Source organism: Ornithorhynchus anatinus, chromosome 7 (genome assembly GCF_004115215.2).
Source record: "Ornithorhynchus anatinus isolate Pmale09 chromosome 7, mOrnAna1.pri.v4, whole genome shotgun sequence".
Classification (NCBI taxonomy): Eukaryota; Metazoa; Chordata; class Mammalia; order Monotremata; family Ornithorhynchidae; genus Ornithorhynchus; species Ornithorhynchus anatinus.
Genome location: NC_041734.1, coordinates 65,855,750 through 65,875,749, shown reverse-complemented (window position 1 = coordinate 65,875,749; position 20,000 = coordinate 65,855,750).

Sequence of the window (20,000 nt, the reverse complement as noted above, 5' to 3'; positions counted from 1 at the left end):
ACGTGGGACAACCTGATTCCCCTATGTCTACCCCAGCGCTTAGAACAGTGCTCGGCACATAGTAAGCGCTTAACAAATACCAACATTATTATCCCCATTTTCCAGATGAGGGAACTGAGGCCCAGAGAAGTGAAGTGACTTGCCCAAAGTTACCCAGCTGGCAGAGGTGGGATTAGAACCCACGACCTCTGACTCCCAAGCCCGGGCTCTTTCCACTGAACCACGCTGGTATCTATTGAGCACTAATTCTGGGCACACTGCCCTTGAGAGGCAGCGTGGCCTAGTGGAAAGAGCAAGGGCCTGGAAGTCAGAGGACGTGGGTTCTAATCCTGCCTCTGCCCCTTTGGTTCATTTATTCAATCGTATTTATTAATAATAATAACTATGGTATTTGTTAAGCACTTACTATGTGCCAAGCAGTGTTCTAAGCAGCGTGGCTCAGTGGAAAGAGCACGGGCTTTGGAGTCAGAGGTCATCCCCATTTTACAGATGAGGTACCTGAGTCACAGAGAAGTGAAGTGGTTTGCCCAAGGTCACATAGCAGACAAGTGGCGGAACCTGGATTAGAACCCATGACCGCTGACTCCCAAGCCCGGGCTCTATCCACTAAGCCACGCTGCCGCACTTACTGTGTGCAGAGCACTTTACTAAGGGCTTGGAAAATACAATTTGGCAACAAATAGTCAATCCCTACCCAACAAGGGGCTGACCTTGGGCAAGTCACATAATTTCTCTGTGCCTCAGTTACCTCATCTGTAAAATGGGGATTAAGAGCCTGAGCCCCATGTGGAACTGGGATTGTGTCTGACCTGATTCCCTTGTATCTAACCCAGTGCTTAGAACAGTGCTAGACATTGACAAATTGTACTTCCCAAACGCTTAGTACAGTGCTCTACACACAGTAAGCGCTCAATAAATATAATTGAATGAATAGTAACCACTTAAATACCACAAGCATTATTGTTAACACTTCAGTTGAATTAATAGGAGCACCGTGGACAAGTGTATAGAGCACAGCCCTGGGAGTCAGAGGACCTGCTGGGTCTTTGGTCAAGTTGTGTAACTTCTCTGGATCTCAGTTTCCTCATCTGTGAAATGGGGATTCAGTACCTGTTCTGCTTCCTACTTAGACTGTGAGCCTCCTTGGGACCGGTACTGTATGTAACTTGATTAACTTGTATCTACCCCAGCACTTAGAAGAGTGCTTGACACATAGTAAGCACTTAACAATTATTATTATTACTGTTGTTAACAGGACCATTGCCCTCAAAGAGCTTATAGTATGGCCGGGAAGACAGAAGTTCCCACCTTTTTCTCCTCCTTCCCGGTGCCTAATATGTGCACATCTAGACTGTAAGCTTGTTGTGGTCAGGGAATGTGCCTACCAGTTCTGTTGCATTGTGCTCTCCCAAGTGCTTAGCGCAGTGCTTTGCACACAGTAAGCGCCCAATAAATATGATTGATTGTAAGGTGGGGGAAACTCCCAAGGAGGGATTTTTGTATGTCTTCTTCCACAATCAGACTGTCAACACCTCAAGGACAGAGAGTGTGACTGGACTTCTGCCCCTCCCCACAGCACACAAAGCAGTGTGTCTTCCCCACCAGAATGTCATCTACTGGAAGGCAGGATCTGAATCCTCTTCCTCTGTGCCTCCCCACAATGCCCAGTACAATCTGTTGCCTGAGTGTGTCTGTTCTGTCTCTCTCAACAGCCTGCCAGCCTCCCTAAAATAGGATGTCTCTTTCCGGTGACCCTCCCTCCAACAACCAGTACAATGTCTGTCTGGATCTGCCCCACCTCCACTATAGGAATGCTATTCTATCTTGTTATTTTTTCCCAGTTCAAGGGTAGGAGGGCGGCGGGGGGGGGGGTGGGGGGGTGGGGAGAGAGTGTGTGTGTGTATATGAATGATTGTCCTGTCTCCTTCAGGCTATCACCCATTCAAGGGTAGGGCTGTATCTCATTTTTTGTTGTTGTTTTTAATGACATTTTTTAAGGGCTTACTATGTGCCAGGGACTGTACTAAGCCCTGGGGCAGATACAAGCTAATTAGGTTGGACACAGTGTCCCACATGGGGCTCACAGTCTCATTCTCCCATTTTACAGATGAGGTAACTGAGGCACTGAGAAGTGAAGTGACTTGCCTAAGGTCACACAGCAGACAAGTGGCCCAACTGGGATTAGGACCCAGGTCTTTTCCCACACCTATGAATAATGGGCCAACAAGGCAACCCCTTGTCCTACTTTGAGTACCACAAACTGAGGTCACTTTTTTCCTATAAGAAGCAGCATGGCCTAGAGGATAGAGTACCGATCTGGGAGTCAGAAGGACCTGGGTTCTAATTCCAACTCCACCACTTGCATGCTGTGTGACCATAGGCAAGTCACTTCTCTGTGCCTCAGTTCCCTCATCTGTAAAGATGTTAAGACTGTGAGCCCCATGTGGGATAGGGATTGGGTCCAACCTGATTTGCTTGTATCCACCCCAGCCCTTAGTACGGTGCCTGGCATATAGTAAGCACTTAACAAATACTACAATTATTATTATTATTATTGTTAGGGCCCTCTGACTCCGCAGCCTGTGCCTTACCCATTAGACCACACTGCTTCTTATAGGAAGAAAACAACTTCATTTTGTGGTACTCAAAGTAAGACGGGGGGTAGATTTGTTGGTCCATTTTGCACAGGGGTGGGACTTCTAAGGGGTGTGGCCAGTGGTTCCAGGGCAGGGGCCAGAGAAAAAGACAGGAAAAGAGAAACATGGCTTAGCGGAAAGAGCCCGAGCTTGGGAGTCGGAGGATGTGGATTCTAAGCCCGGTCCTGCCACTTGTCTGCTGTATGACCTTGGGCAAGCCACTTAACTTCTCTGTGCCTCAGCTACCTCATCTGTAAAATGGGGATTAAGACTGTAAGCCCCACGAGGGACAACCTGATTACCTTGTATCTACCCCAGCACTTAGAACAGTGCTTGGTTCATAGTAAGTGCTTAACAAATACCATAAATATTATAATTATTATTAGAATCAAAGTCACCTGTCCACCTGACAGTGCTCTGAACACAGTAAGTGGTCAATAAATATGACTGATTGATAGATCAGAAATTTATTTATATTAATGTCTGTCTCCACCTCTAGACTGTAAGCTCACTGTGGGCAAGGAACATGTCTACCAAATCTGTTATATTGTATTCTCCCATGTTCGGGCTGATTCAAATAGTGTCATCCTTATGAGGACATCACATCATACCGCCTGCCACGTAACCCATGTGACAACGTGTACATCTTGAGGTCCGGTCACTGGTCATCCAGAAAAGCAGCGTGGCTAATGGAAATAGCACAATCCCTGCCACTTGTCTGCTGTATGACCTTAGGCAAGTGACTTAACTTCTCTGTGCCTCAGTTCCCTCATCTGAAATAAGGGGATTAAAACTGTGAGCTCCATATGGGACAGGGCCTGTGTCCAACCTGATTGCCTTTTATCTACCCCAGTGCTTAGTGGCCCCATAGTGGTCCAATATCAGCCTGGTACATAGTAAGTGTTTAACAAATACCATTAAAACAAAAAACAAGCAAACAAAAAAGCCCACTGCTGCCCCCCAAGACTCATCTGGGCCTCCCTGTTGCCCACCTCCCAGCCTCTCTTGGGGACAGTCTGGACAGCTCCAGAACGCTTCACAGAGGAGGGTTGTGGGGGGGGCGTCAAGTCAATTGAACTAGCCCTTTAGAGACTGGGATGATGATGATAATGGTGTGTTTTTTCCTCTTCTCTGCTTTTTCTCTGAACCTACCTGCTTCTGCTGGCTGCCCCAAGGGGAGCCGGGCACTGGCACTGCCAGCTGGCACCGGGAGGAGGAACAGGTGGCCAGAATGCATTGAGGCCCAACTTAAGTGCTGGGGCTGGAGTGGCACCACAAAGTCTCCCGGCATCACCGTTCTCCATCCCGTCTGGAGCTGGGTCCTCGATCCTGCTGGGAGAAATTCCAAGATGCTCTAGTTCTCTGACTCCTGGGCATGCGAACTGGGGAAGCACGGGGGACCGACCGCCTTGTCCACAGCTCCTTCCCCTTGGAGACGCAGGATGGTCTCTGGGGAGAGGGGAGGTGGGATCTGATTTCAGAAGCCTGGGAAAACGGGGTGGGACAGAGAAGACTTTTGCCTAAGACTGCACAACCCAGACCTCCAGAAACTCACCCCCGCGTCAAAGAGCAGGGCCTTCTCTCCTGAAGCTGGAAGGAATCCCAGTCTGGGTCAGGAAACCTAGATTCTTGACCTGACTCTGTCCCTGGCCTGCGGTGTGATCTCAGGCAAGTTACTTAACCTCTTTATGGTTCTGTTTCCTCATCAGTAAAACAGGGATGATTATACTTGTCTCTCCCCACCTCACAGGGGGTTGTGAGGCTAAAAAATGATGTTAAAATTGTTCTGGAAAAAATCCCAAATGTACTCTACATGCTCGAGTATTGTTAGTATTAGTATTCTTGGCTCTGGAGTCCTGCTGAGAAGGGCTGCGGGGGTGGAGGGGGCGAGGCAGAGAACAGTTTAGGTGAGGGGAAGAGGATCAGGAAATGGAAAAAGGACACAGGATGTGCTGCTGGCTTTGGAGGGCCAGGCTGGAGGGATGGCGGGGTGAAGAAGAGGGGGTCAATCCAGGGGAGAGAGGACCCGCCATCAGGGTAATCGAGGAGTTGAGGACAACAATTACTACAAAAATTACTACTATTATTACAACAGCAACTACGACTACTATAATTAGAACTATTATTAGTCCAACTACTACTTATTAATATTAATACTTGAATTAGTAGAGTGCATTTTTAATTTTTTCCCCATCACTTTTAGCCTCAGTCTTACCATTTTATCCTCACACCACTGTGAAGACAAGCATTATTATCCCCGTTTTACAGATGAGGAACCCGAGGCGTAAAGAGGTTAAGTAACTTGCCTGAAGGAGATGACCAGGTCTGCGTCCAACCCGATTAGCTTGTACCTACCTCAGAGCTTAGCTTGATACATGGTAAGTGCTTATCCCGGCTCTGCCGCTTGTCAGCTGTGTGACTGTGGGCAAGTCACTTCACTTCTCTGGGCCTCAGTGACCTCATCTGTAAAATGGGGATGAAGACTGTGAGCCCCACGTGGGACAACCCGATTCCCCTGTGTCTACCCCAGCGCTTAGAACAGTGCTCTGCACATAGTAAGCGCTTAACAAATACCAACATTATTAGAGAAGCAGGGTGGCTCAGTGGAGTCAGAGGTCATGGGTTTGAATCCCGGCTCTACCACTTGTCAGCTGTGTGACTGTGGGCAAGTCACTTCACTTCTCTGTGCCTCAGTTACCTCATCTGTAAAATGGGGATTAAGACTGTGAGCCTCACGTGGGATGACCTGATTCCCCTGTGTCTACCCCAGCGCTTAGAACAGTGCTCTGCACATAGTAAGCGCTTAACAAAAAACAACATTATTATTATTATTATTAACAAATGCCATTGCTATCATCACTATTATTATTAATAATAAAAACAAATGCAATTATTATTATTAGTACTACTGGTCCAGTGGTTAGATCATGGGCTTGGGAATCAGAAGATTCTGGGTTCTAATCCCAGCTCTGCCTCTTGTCTGCTGTGTGACCTTGGGCAAATCACTTCACTTCCTTGTGCCTCAGTTACCTCATATGGAAAATGAGGGTGAGACTGTGAATCCCATATGGGACAGGGACTATGTCCAACCTGACTTGCTTGTATCCACTCCAATTTAGTGCAGTGCCTGGCACACAGTAAGTGCTTAACAAATACCACTGTTATTATTATTATTATTATTACTACTACTACTGGTGAGAAACAGCATTGCTCAGAGGAAAGAGCATGGGCTGGGGAATCAGAGGTCATGGGTTCAAATCCCAGCTCTGCCGCTTGTCAGCTGTGTGATGGTGGGCAAGTCATTTAACTTCTCTGTGCCTCAGTTACCTCATCTGTAAAATGGGCATTAAGACTATGAGCCCCACATGGGACAACCTGAACACCTTGTATCCTCCCCAGCGCTTAGAACATTGCTTTGCACATAGTAAACGCTTAACAAATACCATCATTATTATTATTAGTTCACTTCTTTCCATTAGCCATTACTTCCCTGAACCTTGAAACTCAATGACTGACATCTTAAATAAAAAAATCCCTATATTACCATTACGTGCAGCACAAGTGAAATGTTTTATACTCTTGATGATCATTGTTTTACTGTTTAAACGCTGTAAAGTAGCAGAAATATTAAATACTTTTGGTAGAATACAGTAGGGCTGAGGGAGAGGCTGGGAAGCATTGCAGGATCACACTGCTTGGGCAAAGACAATGGAAGAAATAGTAGTCTAATGGGGGAGATTGGTTATTCCTACCCCAGATCTATTTGAGACATTTTGGGAATCGCGTTCTACAAGAACAAACTCATGATGTGGGAACAACATTTGTAATGAAAATACGTTTGGTAGTCAGACTATCCGTAGTTCCCAAATTGAACGCCTCATTTTCCCCAGCAGCACCATCCAGCTTTTACTCCTCTCTGTCATTTACCGCTCACATTGATTCTACTACTAAATCCTTCCGATCCTTCCTCTAGATTAATTCCCAGATCTGCTCCTTTCTCTCCACTTTTATGGCCACCCCACCAGTTCCAATGCAACCCTAAGCACTTAGTACAGTGCTTTGCCCACAGTAAGTGCTCAGTAAATGCGATTGAATGAACACCTCTGACAACTCATTATGGGCAGGGATTGTGTCGGTTTATTGTTGTATTGTACTTTCCCAAGCACTTAGTACAGTATTCTGCACACAGTAAGCACTCAATAAATATGATTGAATGAATGAACAGCTGCCTTCCCCACTTCATGCCTCTCCCCTCTTTGGCCTCTCCTACAAATAAATCACTTACTATGTGTCAAGCTCTGTTCTAAATGCTGGGGTAGATCATCAGATTGGACACAGTCCCTGCCTTACACGGGCTTGCAGTCTAAGGAGGAAGAACAGATAATTAATTCCCATTTTACAGATGAGGAAACTGAGGCACAAAGAAGTTAAGTGACTTGCTCAAGGTTTCACAGCAGGCAAATGGCAGAACCAGGCTTAGAAGGCAGGTCCTCTGACTTTCAGGTCCATGCTTTTTTCCTTAGGTCTTGATGCTTCTCACAAACATTATTACAATGATGATTATTATATTTGTTAAGTGTCTACTACATCCAAACAATGTACTAAGCTCTGGGAAAGATACAAGATAATCAGGTCAGGCACAGTTCCTGTCCCCTACCGGGCTCACAGTCTAAGGGGGAGGGAGAACAGGTATTTCATTCAATAGTATTTATTGACCACTTACTATGTGCAGAGCACTGTACTAGCGCTTGGAAGGTATTTAAGCTCCATTTTTCAGATGGGGTTTACACCTGCAAATATCATCTGAAAAAGCTGATCTAGATGCATAACTCTCCCCTTCCTACTTGCCGAACCTCAACCTCGGCTCTCTCACCACCAACCGGCCCCTCGTCCACGTCCTCCCTCTGGCCTGTAACTCCCTCCCCCTTCATATCCAACATACCAACACACTCCCCATGCTCAAATCCCTACTAAAATCATCTTCTCCAAGAGGTCTTCCTTGATTTACCCCTCATTCCCCCACTCTATTTGGCCTCCCTTCTATAATAATAATAAATGATGGTAATTGTTAAGTGCTTATTCTGCCAAGTACTGTTCTAAGCGCTGGGGTACATACAAGGTAATGAGATTGTCCTATGTGGGGTTCGAAGTTAAGTGACTCGCCCAAAGTCACACAGCTGGTAAGTGGCTGAGCCGGGTTTAGAACCCCCGACTTCTGACTCCCAAGCCCGGGCTCTTTCCACTAAACCATGCTTGTTGCCTATGTACTTGAGCCTGTATTACCCTTTAAGTACTTTGATACTCAAACTACCCCAACTCCTTACCGTTATGTACACCGCTTTACATTCTGCTGTTTTCCTTGTCTGTAATTTATTTTAATGTTTGTCTCCCCACCTAGTCTGGGGAAGGGAGGAATTGTGGCTACCAATTCCATTGTATTGTACTCTCCCAAATCTCTAGTCCTTTGCACACAGTAAGTGTTCAATAAATACCATTATTTGATTGATTCCCCCAAAACCTTCAATTGCAACTCATTTTTTGTTCCCTAAAACAAGAACTTCAGATACTTGGCTTTCAAGGCACTCTCCCAGCCTCCTTCCTTGAATGGATCTTTTATGATTCTCTTCACAACATCACTAAAATCCACCCTTTCCTCTCCATCCAAACTGCTAACACATTTAATCCAACCGCTTATCCTATCCCACTTCGATTACTGTATCAGCCTCCTTGCTGACCACACCCCCTTTTCTCCCACCTCCTGACTCTCCCCACACCAGTCCATACTTCACTCTGATGCCCGGATCATTTTTCTACAAAAAACATTGAGTCCATGTTTTCTCAGTCCTCAAGAACCTCCAATGGTTGCCCATACAACTCTGCATCAAAAAGAAACTCCTTAATATAGGTTTTAAAGCACTCGATCACCTTACCTCCTCCTACCTCACCTTGCTGCTCTCCTGTTACAACCCAGCCTTGTTACCAGAGGGCCCGAGTCCTCCACAGTGCCCCCAGCTCAGCCCCTGTAAACCCTAAAAAAGGACCACCACCAAAAGCAGAGACAGAAGGGGCACTAAATACCAGATATACAAAAGGCAAAGAGGTAAAAAGAGATGTCAAAGACAAAACCAAGTAACTTACTGAATAGGTATCAAATAAATATACTTCATTTTTTGTTGTTGTTGTTACAGTTCTGCTCTTCTAATGCCAGTCTACTTACTGAACCTAGATTTCATCTATTTTGTCTCTGACCTCTCACCCATGTCCTGCCTCTGGCCTGGACCACCCTCCCTCTTCATATCTGACAGACAACTACTCTCTCCACAGACACACCTTTATTGAAGGCACATCTCCTCCAAGAGGCTTTCCCTGACCAAGCCTTCACTTCCTCTTTTGCCACTCCCTTCTTCATCACCCTGTCTTGCTCCCTTTATTCATCCCTCCCCTCCAGCCCCACAGCACTTATGTACATATCCGTAGTTTATTTATATTAATGTCTGACTCCCCTTCTAGACTATGAGCTTGTTGTGAGCAGAGAACGAGTCTACCAACGCTGTTAAATTGTACTCTCCCAAGTGCTTAGTACGTGCCCTGCTCACAGAAAGCACTCAATAAATATAATTGATTGATTGATTGATACAGATCATCTGTCATTATCCCTCTTGCACTCACTTGCAGTCTTTGCTCCTTCCAAGTTAACATTCCAGCTGCACCTCACTCCCGACTCTCCTGTCTCCCTCTCTTGTTTTACATCTTTTCCCTGCATAGATCTTTCTGTCCTCCCAAATCTGCCGAAGGACTACTCTCTCCACCTTCAAAACCCTGCTAAAGTCACCTTTTTAATTAATCTCTGCTCATCAGCAACCTTATCACCTGCATTTGGACACAGGCACACACACACACTCAGTACATATGAATAAGAAATGAAGTATATTTATTTGATACCTATTCAGTAGCTTAGTTTTGTCTTTGACATCTCTTTTTACCTCTTTGCCTTTTGTATATCTGGTATTTAGTGCCCCTTCTGTCTCTGCTTTTGATGGTGGTCCTTTTTTAGGGTTTACAGGGGCTGAGCTGGGGGCACTGTGGAGGACTTGGGGCCTCTGGTAACATTGTCAGGGCTACTTGCCCCTCCCAAACACACACATAAAACCTTCCTCTCCAACTCCCCCAAAGCCCAATCTTTACCTGTCTGAGCAGTCTCTGCAGGAGCTCACCTGGGAGCTGCTCAGTCCTGGATGCTCTAACAGGAGCTGAGAGGGGGCTACTTGAAAAGAACTCGGTGGCAGAAGAAATAGTCCCTGAGAGACCAGGGGCCTGAACCTGCAAGGACCCAAGCCCCTGGATCAGGAGCCACTGAGGAAGTGGCAGGAGGTTGAGAAGGAGAGAGTTGAAACAGAATGAAGAACTTGGAAGAAAAGAAAGCTGAGGGAGAGAGAAGAAATGGAGGAAAGAACAGATCCCAATAGATTCTAAGCACCCCCCACTAGATTATAAACTCCTTAGGGACAGGGATCCTGTCTACCAACCCTATCATATTGTTCTGTTCCAAACGCTTAGTAGAGTGCTTTGCAACAGTAAGTGGTCAGAAAATGCCATTGATTTATTGATGAGAAATGGAAACCATCTAGTGAGTGAATGTTGCTACTTTGAGCTCTCCGGGATCATAATAATAATAGTATTTGTTAAGTGCTTACTATGTGACAGGCACTGAAGTAAGCGCTGGGTTGGATATAAATACATTTGAATTGAGTTGAGTTGGACATAGTTGCTGTCCTATATGGGGCTCAATCCCCATTTTACAGATGGGGTAACTGAGGCACAGAGAAGTTAAGTGACTTGCCCCAGGTCACACAGCAGACAAGTGGAAGAGACGGGATTAGAACCCATGACCTGCTGACTTCCAGGCCGTGGTCTATCCACTATGTGAAACCACCAATATCTATGGAGTGATTCTTGCAACTCTGAGCTCTCTGGGATCATAATGATAATGATGATGATGATGATGATAATAATAATGTATTTGTTAAGATCTTACTTTATGCTAATCACTGTACTAAGCACTGCGGCATGCCCCTTCCACTCAGGAGGCCGAGATTTCTTTTGTCCCTTTCACAACTACCCTGGGGACTCGAGTTTTGTTTTGTTTTGTTGTCTGTCTCCCCCTTCTAGATTGTGAGCCCGTTGTTGGGTAGGGATTGTCCCTATCTGTTGCCGAATCGTACTCTCCAAGTGTACAGTGTTCTGCACACAGTAAGCGCTCAATAAATAAGCACTCAATAAGCGACAAGCAGCATGGCTCAGTGGAAAGAGCATGGGCTGGGGAGTCAGGGATCATGGGTTCAAATCCCGGCTCTGGGCTTGTCAGCTGTGTGACTGTGAGCAAGTCACTTCACTTCTCTGGGCCTCAGTTCCTTCATCTGTAAAATGGGAATGAAGACTGTGAGCCCCACGTGGGACAACCTGATGACCTCGTCTCCTCCCCAGCGCTTAGAACAATGCTTTGCACATAGTAAGCGCTTAACAAATGTCAACATTATTATTAAATACGATTGAATGAATTGAATGAATGAGTCTGAAAAATCCGGGTCCACATTTCCCCCCCTAGACTGTAAGTTCATTGTGGGCCAGGAATGTGTCTGTAGAGAAGCAGCGTGGCTCAGTGGAAAGAGCCCGGGCTTGGGAGTCAGAGGTCATGGGTTCTAATTCCGACTCCGCCGCTTGCCAGCTGTGTGACTTTGGGCAAATCACTTAACTTCTCTGTGCCTCAGTTACCTCATCTATAAAATGGGGATGAAGACTGTGAAACTCACGTGGGACAACCTGATGACCCTGTATCTACTCCAGCGCTTAGAACAGTGCTCTGCACATAGAAAGCGCTTAACAAATACCAACATTATTATTATTACTGTTGTACTGTACTCTCCCAAGCGTTCAATACAGTGCCCTGCACCCAGTAAGCGCTCCATCAATAGCACCGTGTTCGGGCGGCACAGGGCAGCGCCTTCCGCCACCCAGTGGTCAAACGGGAGAACTGCCCGGCCGGTGGAGAAAGCTCCTTGTTCAGTAGTATTTATTGAGCGGTTACTATGTGCAGAGCACTGTACTAAGCGCTTGGAATGTACAATTCGGCAACAGATGGCGACAATCCCTGCCCACTGACGGGTTTACAGTCTAATCATCTTTGGGTCTGTCCATCCCAAGCTCTGTCAAGCCGCTCCTCCTTCTCCGGATAGGGCCTACCTCACCCGTCCCCACAGCCATCCCCTCCCCCAACCCGGGACCCCCAGGTTCTGATAATAATAGTAATAATAATGATAATCATCATAATAATAACGATAATGGTATCTGTTCTGCACTTACTGTATGCCAAGCACTGTTCTAAGCGCTGGGGTAGACACAAGGTCATCAGGTTGTCCCTCTTGGGGCTCACGGTCTTAATCCTCACTTGACAGATGAGGTAACTGAGGTACAGAGAAGTTAAGTGGCCTGCCCAAGGTCACACAGCAGACAACTTGTTAAGCACTTACTATGTACCAAGTTCCATTCTAAATACTGGGGTAGATACAAGGTTGGACACAGTCTCTGTCATTCATTCATTTATTCAATCAATAATTGAATAAATTGAATAAATAATAAATTGAATAAATAATCAGTTCCTCATCTGTAAAATGGGGACCTTGGCCCATAAGGGCCAAGGACTATGTCCAACCCAATTTGCTTTTATCCATCCCAGGGCTTGGTACAGTGCCTGGCACTTAAGAAATACGACAATTATTATCATTATTGTTATTATTTATTGAGCGCTTACTGGGTGCACCACACTGTACTAAGGGCTTGGGAGAATACAATAAAACAACAAACAGATACATTCCCTGCCCACAGTGAGCTTACAGTCTAGAGGGGGAGAAAATCCTGTCACCAAATCCTGTCCATCCTACCTCCACGACATTGCTAAAATCCAACCTTTCCTCTCCATCAAAATGCTACCATTCTGATCCAAGCACTTGTCCTATCCTGCCTTGAAGACTGCATCAGCCTCCTTGCTGACCTTCTTGCCTCTCCCCACTCCAGTCCATACTTCACTCTTAATAATAAATAATAATTATGACATTGGGCTCGCACTCTTAATCCCCATTTTTTACAGATGAGGTAACTGAGGCCCAGAGAAGTTAAGTAACTTGCCCAAGGTCACACAGAATACAAGTGGTGGAGGCAGAATTAGGACCCATTACCTTCTGACTCCCAGGCCCATGCTCTAGCCACTACACCATGCTGCTACACCATCCACTTTCCCTCCTCCTCCTCTTGTTATTTGTCCCTTCTCCTTTCTCCCTCTTCTCTCCATTGCTTCTTATTTCTCTTCCCCTCAGCCCCCAGTTACCATTCTCCAGCTCTCAGTCCCCAGCCCCCAGAGAGGTCAAGCACTCAAGAGAAGCACACAATGCCTTTTCACTAAGCATCTGGGAGAGTACAATACTTTAGTGTAGGTAGGCACGATCCCTGCCCAGGAGGACAAATGGAGCTTTAAGTTTCAGTCGCTCGGGATTGTGTTTTGCGTATTGCTCCTGGAATCATCTGGGAGACAGCTTGGGGAGTTGGAATTAGTTGCAGTCTTGGTCCCATCCATCCATCCATCCATCCATCCATCCATCCATCCATCCATCGTATTTATTTGGCTCATGAGGTGGCTCCAGAATGGTAAAGAGGAGGCTTTAGCGGGCCCGCTGATCCCTGAGCTTTACTACTAGACTCCAGCTCTTTCTCTCCACCACCTCGATTAAGACTGGGGGACCAAATTTGGGGGAACTGAAAAAGAGACATGAGGTGTGGTGAAAAAGCAGGAAAAACAGACTCAGGGACAGAGGAATGAACAGGAAGATGCACTTCCTAAGAGGAAGAAAGCAAAAAGAGTCAGAGAGAAAGAAGACAAAAGGGAGAAGAGGGAGAGAGATAAACAGAGAGAATGAGACTTCATAAGATGACCAGAAATGTGAAACAACATGGCTTGGTGGAAAGAGCACAGGCCAGGGAGTCAGAGGACCTGGGTTCTAAACCCAGCTCCATCGCTTGCTTGCTGTGTGACCTTAGACAAGTCAATTAACTTCTCTGTGCTTCAGATCCCTCATCTGCAAAATGGGGATTCAGTAACCATTCTCCCTCGTACTAAGATTGTGACCCCCATGTGGGACCTGATTATCTTGTATCTACCCCAGCATTTAGTAGAGTGCTTGGCATATCATAAACGCTTAACGAATACCACAGTTACACTTAACGAATACCACAATTATTACAATTATTATTATTATATCTGTTCTCTCCTCCCCTTTAGCCTGCAAGCCCCCTTTGGGGCAGGGGCTGCGTCTGACCTGATTATCTTATATCCACCTCAGTGCTTAGCAAATAGTCAGCACTTAGGAAATACCACAACTTTTAATTAAGATCACCTTGGGAGGTAAAAAGGAGCAGAGAGAAGAGTAGGAGGAGACAGTAAGAGGAGGGGGTAGAGAAAACAGAGAGAAAGGAGGAAGCAATGGAAAGGGGGTGCAGAGGGGCTACTCGGAGACTCAAGCTTGGTATGGGGGAAAGCTGCCAAGCACCTGGTTCATTTTGGGAACCTCAATTTGAGAACATCTGTACTTGCCCTCCTCCACTTACCAGGCAGGGAGGGAGGGTGAAGAGGGGGGCCCCTCTCACCATCCCCTTTTCCCCCACCAAACTTGAGTATGCTCAAACTGTACTTCTCTCAGCAAAGATGTGGTGAGGATGCATAAAGCTTGCTGGTCATGCAGCTGTTCCCACAATGGCCCTTACTCAGTGACCAGTAAAGACCAAGACTCAGATGGGTCAGAGAGGGCGAGGTTTGTATTGACGGAATGCGAGACCCAGACAGCACGGATGACTTAGCTGCTGAGATCACACCTGAAGCTAAGCCATGCCTTGGTCAGTCCGCTGCCCAGAAGAAGACTGAGTGCCAAAAGCCAACTCCCACTGTTGGCGGGGAAATATTCCCCAATTTACAGCATCCCCAAATGCTGCAAGGCCCCAGGAAAGCTGGCCTTTCAGGGACAGTTGGATACTTCTGTGTAGTGATGGAGTGGAATCAGTGCCGCTGCTAGACAGAGGGTGAGGATCGTGTCTACAAGCTCTATGGCATGCTCCCAAGTGCTCAGTACAGTGCTCTGCACAGATTTAGCACTCAATATCCATCAATCAATAGTATTTATTGAGGGTTCAGCTTGTACAAAGTGCTTGGGAGAGCACAGCACAAGAGAGAAGGCATGTTGAAGCAGCATGGCCTAGTGGAGAGAGCATGGGCCTGGGAGTCGAAGGACTTGGGTTCTAATTCCGGCTCTGCCACTTGCCTGCTTTGTGACCTTGGGCAAGTCACTTCACTTCTCTGTGCCTCAGTTACCTCATCTGTAAAATGGGGACTTCAGACTGTGATCCCATAAGGGCCAAGGACTGTGTCCAACCCAATTTGCTTGAATCCACCCCAGGGCTTGGTACGGTGCCAGGCACTTAAGAAATACCACAATTATTATTATTACTGTTATTACATTCCTCACCCATAAATTGCTTTCAGTCTAACGTTGATATTCAACTAATGAGACTATTGATTAATTAAAATAATGATTGTGGTATTTGTCAATTGATTACTCTGTGCAAAGCACTGTATTAAACATTGGGGTAGATAGAATACAGTCAGATCTGGCACAACCCATGTCCCACATGGGGTTCACATTCTAAGAAGGGAGAATAGGTATTCTGTCCCCATCTTATAGGTGAGGAAACAGAGGCAAAGAAAAACTTAAATGATTTGCCCAAAGTCACATACTAGGCTAGTGACCCTACATTTCTCTTCTCTCTTTCTCTCTTCCCCACTTCCCCCAACCTCTTTCCTGTCTGTTCAACACCCTCCCCATTCCACCGAAGCCACTGACCTGCTCTAGAGCCCTTTGAAAACACCAATCCCTGGCAGTCTCCATCTTTCCAAAGCAGTATCTGACAGATCCACCGTAATGAAGTCATTTTCTTGACAAGAGTCTCTCCACTCCAGGGCTGTTCAAAGGATTCTGTTGGAAATACTGGCACATGCCACCAATCCATGTCACTTTGGACTGAGCTGGAACATTAAGGCCGGACCTTCTCGGCTCAGACCCTCCCCAAGAAAGGCCAACTGTTATCTCGCCAGAGCTCATCTTCTGGGCCCCAGTGGGCCCCATCAGGTCGGCAAAGATTTGCTGGGGGTTGGTGAACCTGTGTCCACAGTGGCCTGGCATTGATGCCCTGCACACTAAGTGCTCAATAAATACCAATGATCAGTTAATCAGTGATATTTATTGAATGCTTACTGTGTGCAGAGCTCTGTACTAAGTGCTTGGGTGAGTACAATATCACAGAGTTGGTAGACACATTCCCTGATCTCAGTGAGTTTACAGTCTAGAGGATGGTGATGATGGCCAATCCCAAAAGCAATGGAAAACCTCACAAGATCAAAGTCCAGGCACCGAAGCTAGGGATGACAAATGCCAAGGCTAGCCCGCTCTTGTTTTGAAAAGGCAACAAGCCACTTGGGTTAACGGTTAGATGGGCTGCCGAGTCCAACAACTCCAGGTGTGGTATGTTTTCTTTCAGAGCAGCACCACACGACCTACCTCGGTGGAATCCGAGAACTTCCCAGCAGCCTCTATGCCAGGAATGAGGCCATCCAGGAATCATTTGCTTCGGTTTAGGGCAGGAGCCCAGGGAAGCAGCTTGGCCTAGTGGAGAGAGCATGGACCTGGGAGTCAGAAGGACCCTGGTTCTAATCACAACTCTGCCTTTTGTCTGCTATATGACCTTGGGCAAGTCACTTCTCTGTGTCTCAGTTACCTCATCTGTAAAATGGGGATTAAGACTGTAAGCCCCATGTGGGACATTGACTTTGATTAGCTTGTATCTAAGTGCTTAGTACAGTGCCTGGCACATAGTAAGTGCTTAACAAATGTCATTTTTAAAAAAAGAGTCTGTTTGGACCCATGGGGAAGCCAAACAGTGGGACGCTACCTGCAGCGAGTCACCTAATGGGGAATTGTGGTGCTGCTACAGTTTATCTTTTCATTCTGCTTAAACAGGGCAATCTTCCCGATGGCTAAAGGTGTCTGTGATTTAGAACTACTGAGTTCCCCCAGTAATTCCAACGTTCGGTGCTGGGCCTGTGGAGCCCCAAAACAAATAAATTTTTCTGAGGAAATCACCTGCAAAGGACCTAAAACACTGTATATCAGTCATTCATATTTTTTAAGCACTTACTGTGTGCAGAGCACTTTATAAACGCTTGGGAAAGTACAAAATAACAATAAACAGACACATTCCCTGTCCCCAAGAAGCTTTGGATTGCAAGTCAGAGGATATGGGTAATTCCTGGAGATCATTTGTTAATTCAGAGAGACTTCCTGACTCCTGCTGGATGGAGTTGATCTCTCCAGCCAGATTGCAAACTTCTCGAGGACAGGGATCATCCAGGGATTCTACTGGATTCCCCCAAGCACGAACAGCACTCTGAACACTGTAGGTTCTCAATAAACGTCAATGATTAATTGCTTTTATTAAAATAGTATTTGCTAAGTGTTTACTCTGTCCTGGGCACCATATGGGGTAGATATAAGACAATCAGTTTGGACACAATCCATGTCTCACATGGCGGCTCAAAGCCTTTCCTTTTGACAGATGAGGGAACTGAGGCACAGAGAAGTGAAGTGACTTACCCAAGGTCACACAGCAGACAAGGTGGGATTAGAATCCAGGTCCTCTGACTCACAAGCCCGTGCTCCTTCCACTAGGTCATACTGCTTTTCCAGTCTAATTGAACTCTCTTGTGTCTACCCCAGTACTTAGCACAGTGCCTGGCTCACTGTTCATGATAAAAATATCAAAAAAATTCCAGGTCAGGACCAATCCTTATATTCATCCAGCGAATGCTTGGAGGTCAGAAAAGGGCAATAATATGTCCTTCTCTAAAAGGGGGGAAGGAAAACTTTAGGAATAACAATCCAGCCCACAGGTTGACCACAAACCAGGCATTAGCTTCAGCAGCAATAAATGCATTCACTGAGCACTGACTATTTTCTAGTTTGACTTCTAATCTTCCTTTAGAAGTGGGGCCTTTGCAGCTCTATCTTTTGAACAATTAATAATAATTATTATTGTTATTATTATTATTATTTTGGCATTTGTAAAGAACTTACTACAATGAGTGGCATTTGTTAAGCACTTACTGTACTTAATATGGGGATCACTGTCTTAATCCCTATTTTATAGACAAGGTAACTGGGGCACAGAGAAGTGAAGCGATTTGCCCAAGGTCATAAAGCAGACAAGTGGCAGAGCCAGGATTAGAACCCAAGTCCTTCTGACTCCTGGGCCCATAGTCTATCCACTAAACCAAGCTGCTTCTCTAATCGATTGCTCTGAATTAATTTTTAAGGGAAAAAAGGGAAAAGCCTCTCTACTTTTCACAGTCCTCTATTATCAGGTCTCTTCCTGTCTCCTGGGTGATCATGGGGCTAGAAGAAAGCATTTTTCTGGTTTTCCTCATAGCAGGGAAGAGCCACCGAGGGCCACAAAAACTAACTGACCAACACCCCCATACCCAATCTTTAGTCACAGGAAACCCACACAAAACTGCAAGAGGAAGAGCAGGTGAAATTAGGAAAGCCCCTCCCCACCACCAAACCCATTCATGAATTGTTTATCACTCCGGGCGGGATAGAATTAAAAATAGCCTGGATGTGTGACTTTGAAAGTAGAAATTGTCCTATAGCTGGCCAAAGAATAAGAAGTATTTTGTAATAGAACCGTATCGTCTGCAATTTGGAGTTTCCATTGTACACGCTCTCTTCTGGATCATTTATGAGAAGGTTGAATAAAATTGGTCCCAGGGGGACACTCACTATTCACACTTTCTATGTTCGAAAGTGGCTGTTTAATCTCTACACTTTTTTCCTTCTTTTTAACTAGTCTTCTATCCATGACAGACCATTCTCGCCAATCCCATCATTCCTCAGCTTTTTTTTCTTTAAGTCTCTGGTGTGACACCCTATCTGAGACCTTTAGAAAATCTAAATATATTATGTCTTCTCGTTCTTGCCTCCACAGCTGGTCTACCATTTCAAAGAAGTTCGATAGATTAGTGAGTGAAGCCTGATTTTCCTTTACAGAAACCATGTCATCCCCGATTCCATTCATTGCGAAGTCAAAGCGCTCACAAAGCCTAAGATCGTTTATAGATTCTACCAAGAATAAAAGTTGCCAACATGTGAGACACACTGACCTATTAATACGGGGTTATCTCTGGAACTTTTCTTATAGATGGGGATTTTACTCTTCCACGGAGATTGTACTCTCCCAAGTGTTTAGTACAGTGTTCTGCTCACATTGAATGTTCAATAAAAAGGACTGATTGATTGACTGATTGCTTCACCAGCCCTTGAGGACAGTGGCCCTTTGTAATGATAGGTCATTGCTCTTGCCAAGAGTTTCCCATAATTATTTGGGAGGACGATATTACGATTTGCTACATCTAGACATTTAGTGCAAAACATCCTGTTTACGTGCCATAATTAAAAACACATCTGCTCCAAGAGGCCTTCTCCAATTAGGCCCTCATTTCCTTTTATCCCACTCCCTTTTGGGTCGTCACCGTATTGGATTTGCACGCTTTATTCACCCCTCCCTCAGCTCCACAGCACTTTTGTACATATCGCTGATTCAAGCACTTATCCTATCCCACCTTGACTACTGCATCTGATTCCTCAGTGACCGCCCTGTCTCCTCTTTCTCCCCGCTCCAATCCATACTTCATACTGCTGCACGAATCATTTACCAACGAAAACATTCAGTCCATGTTTCGCCACTCCTCAAGAACCTCCAGTGGCTGCCCATCCACCTCTGCATCAAACAGAAACTCCTTACCATTGGCTTTAAAGACCTCAGTCGGTTTACCCCTAACTCACCTCACTGATCTACTACAGCTCAGCCTGCACACTCTGTTCCTGTAGTGCCAGCTTACTCATTGTGCCCCGATCTCATCTATCTCATTGCCGATCCCTTTCCCACAGCATGGCTCAGTGGAAAGAGCCTGGGCTTTGGAGTCAGAGGTCATGGGTTCAACTCCTGTTCTGCCACTTGTCAGCTGTGTGACTGTGGGCAAGTCACAACTTCTCTGTGCCTCAGTTACCCATCTGTAAAATGGGGATTAACTGTGAGCCTCACATGAGATGACGACCTGATTACCCTGTATCTCCCCCAGCGCTTAGAACAGTGCTCTGCACATAGTAAGCACTTAACAGATACCAATATTATTATTATTATTATCTTTCCTCC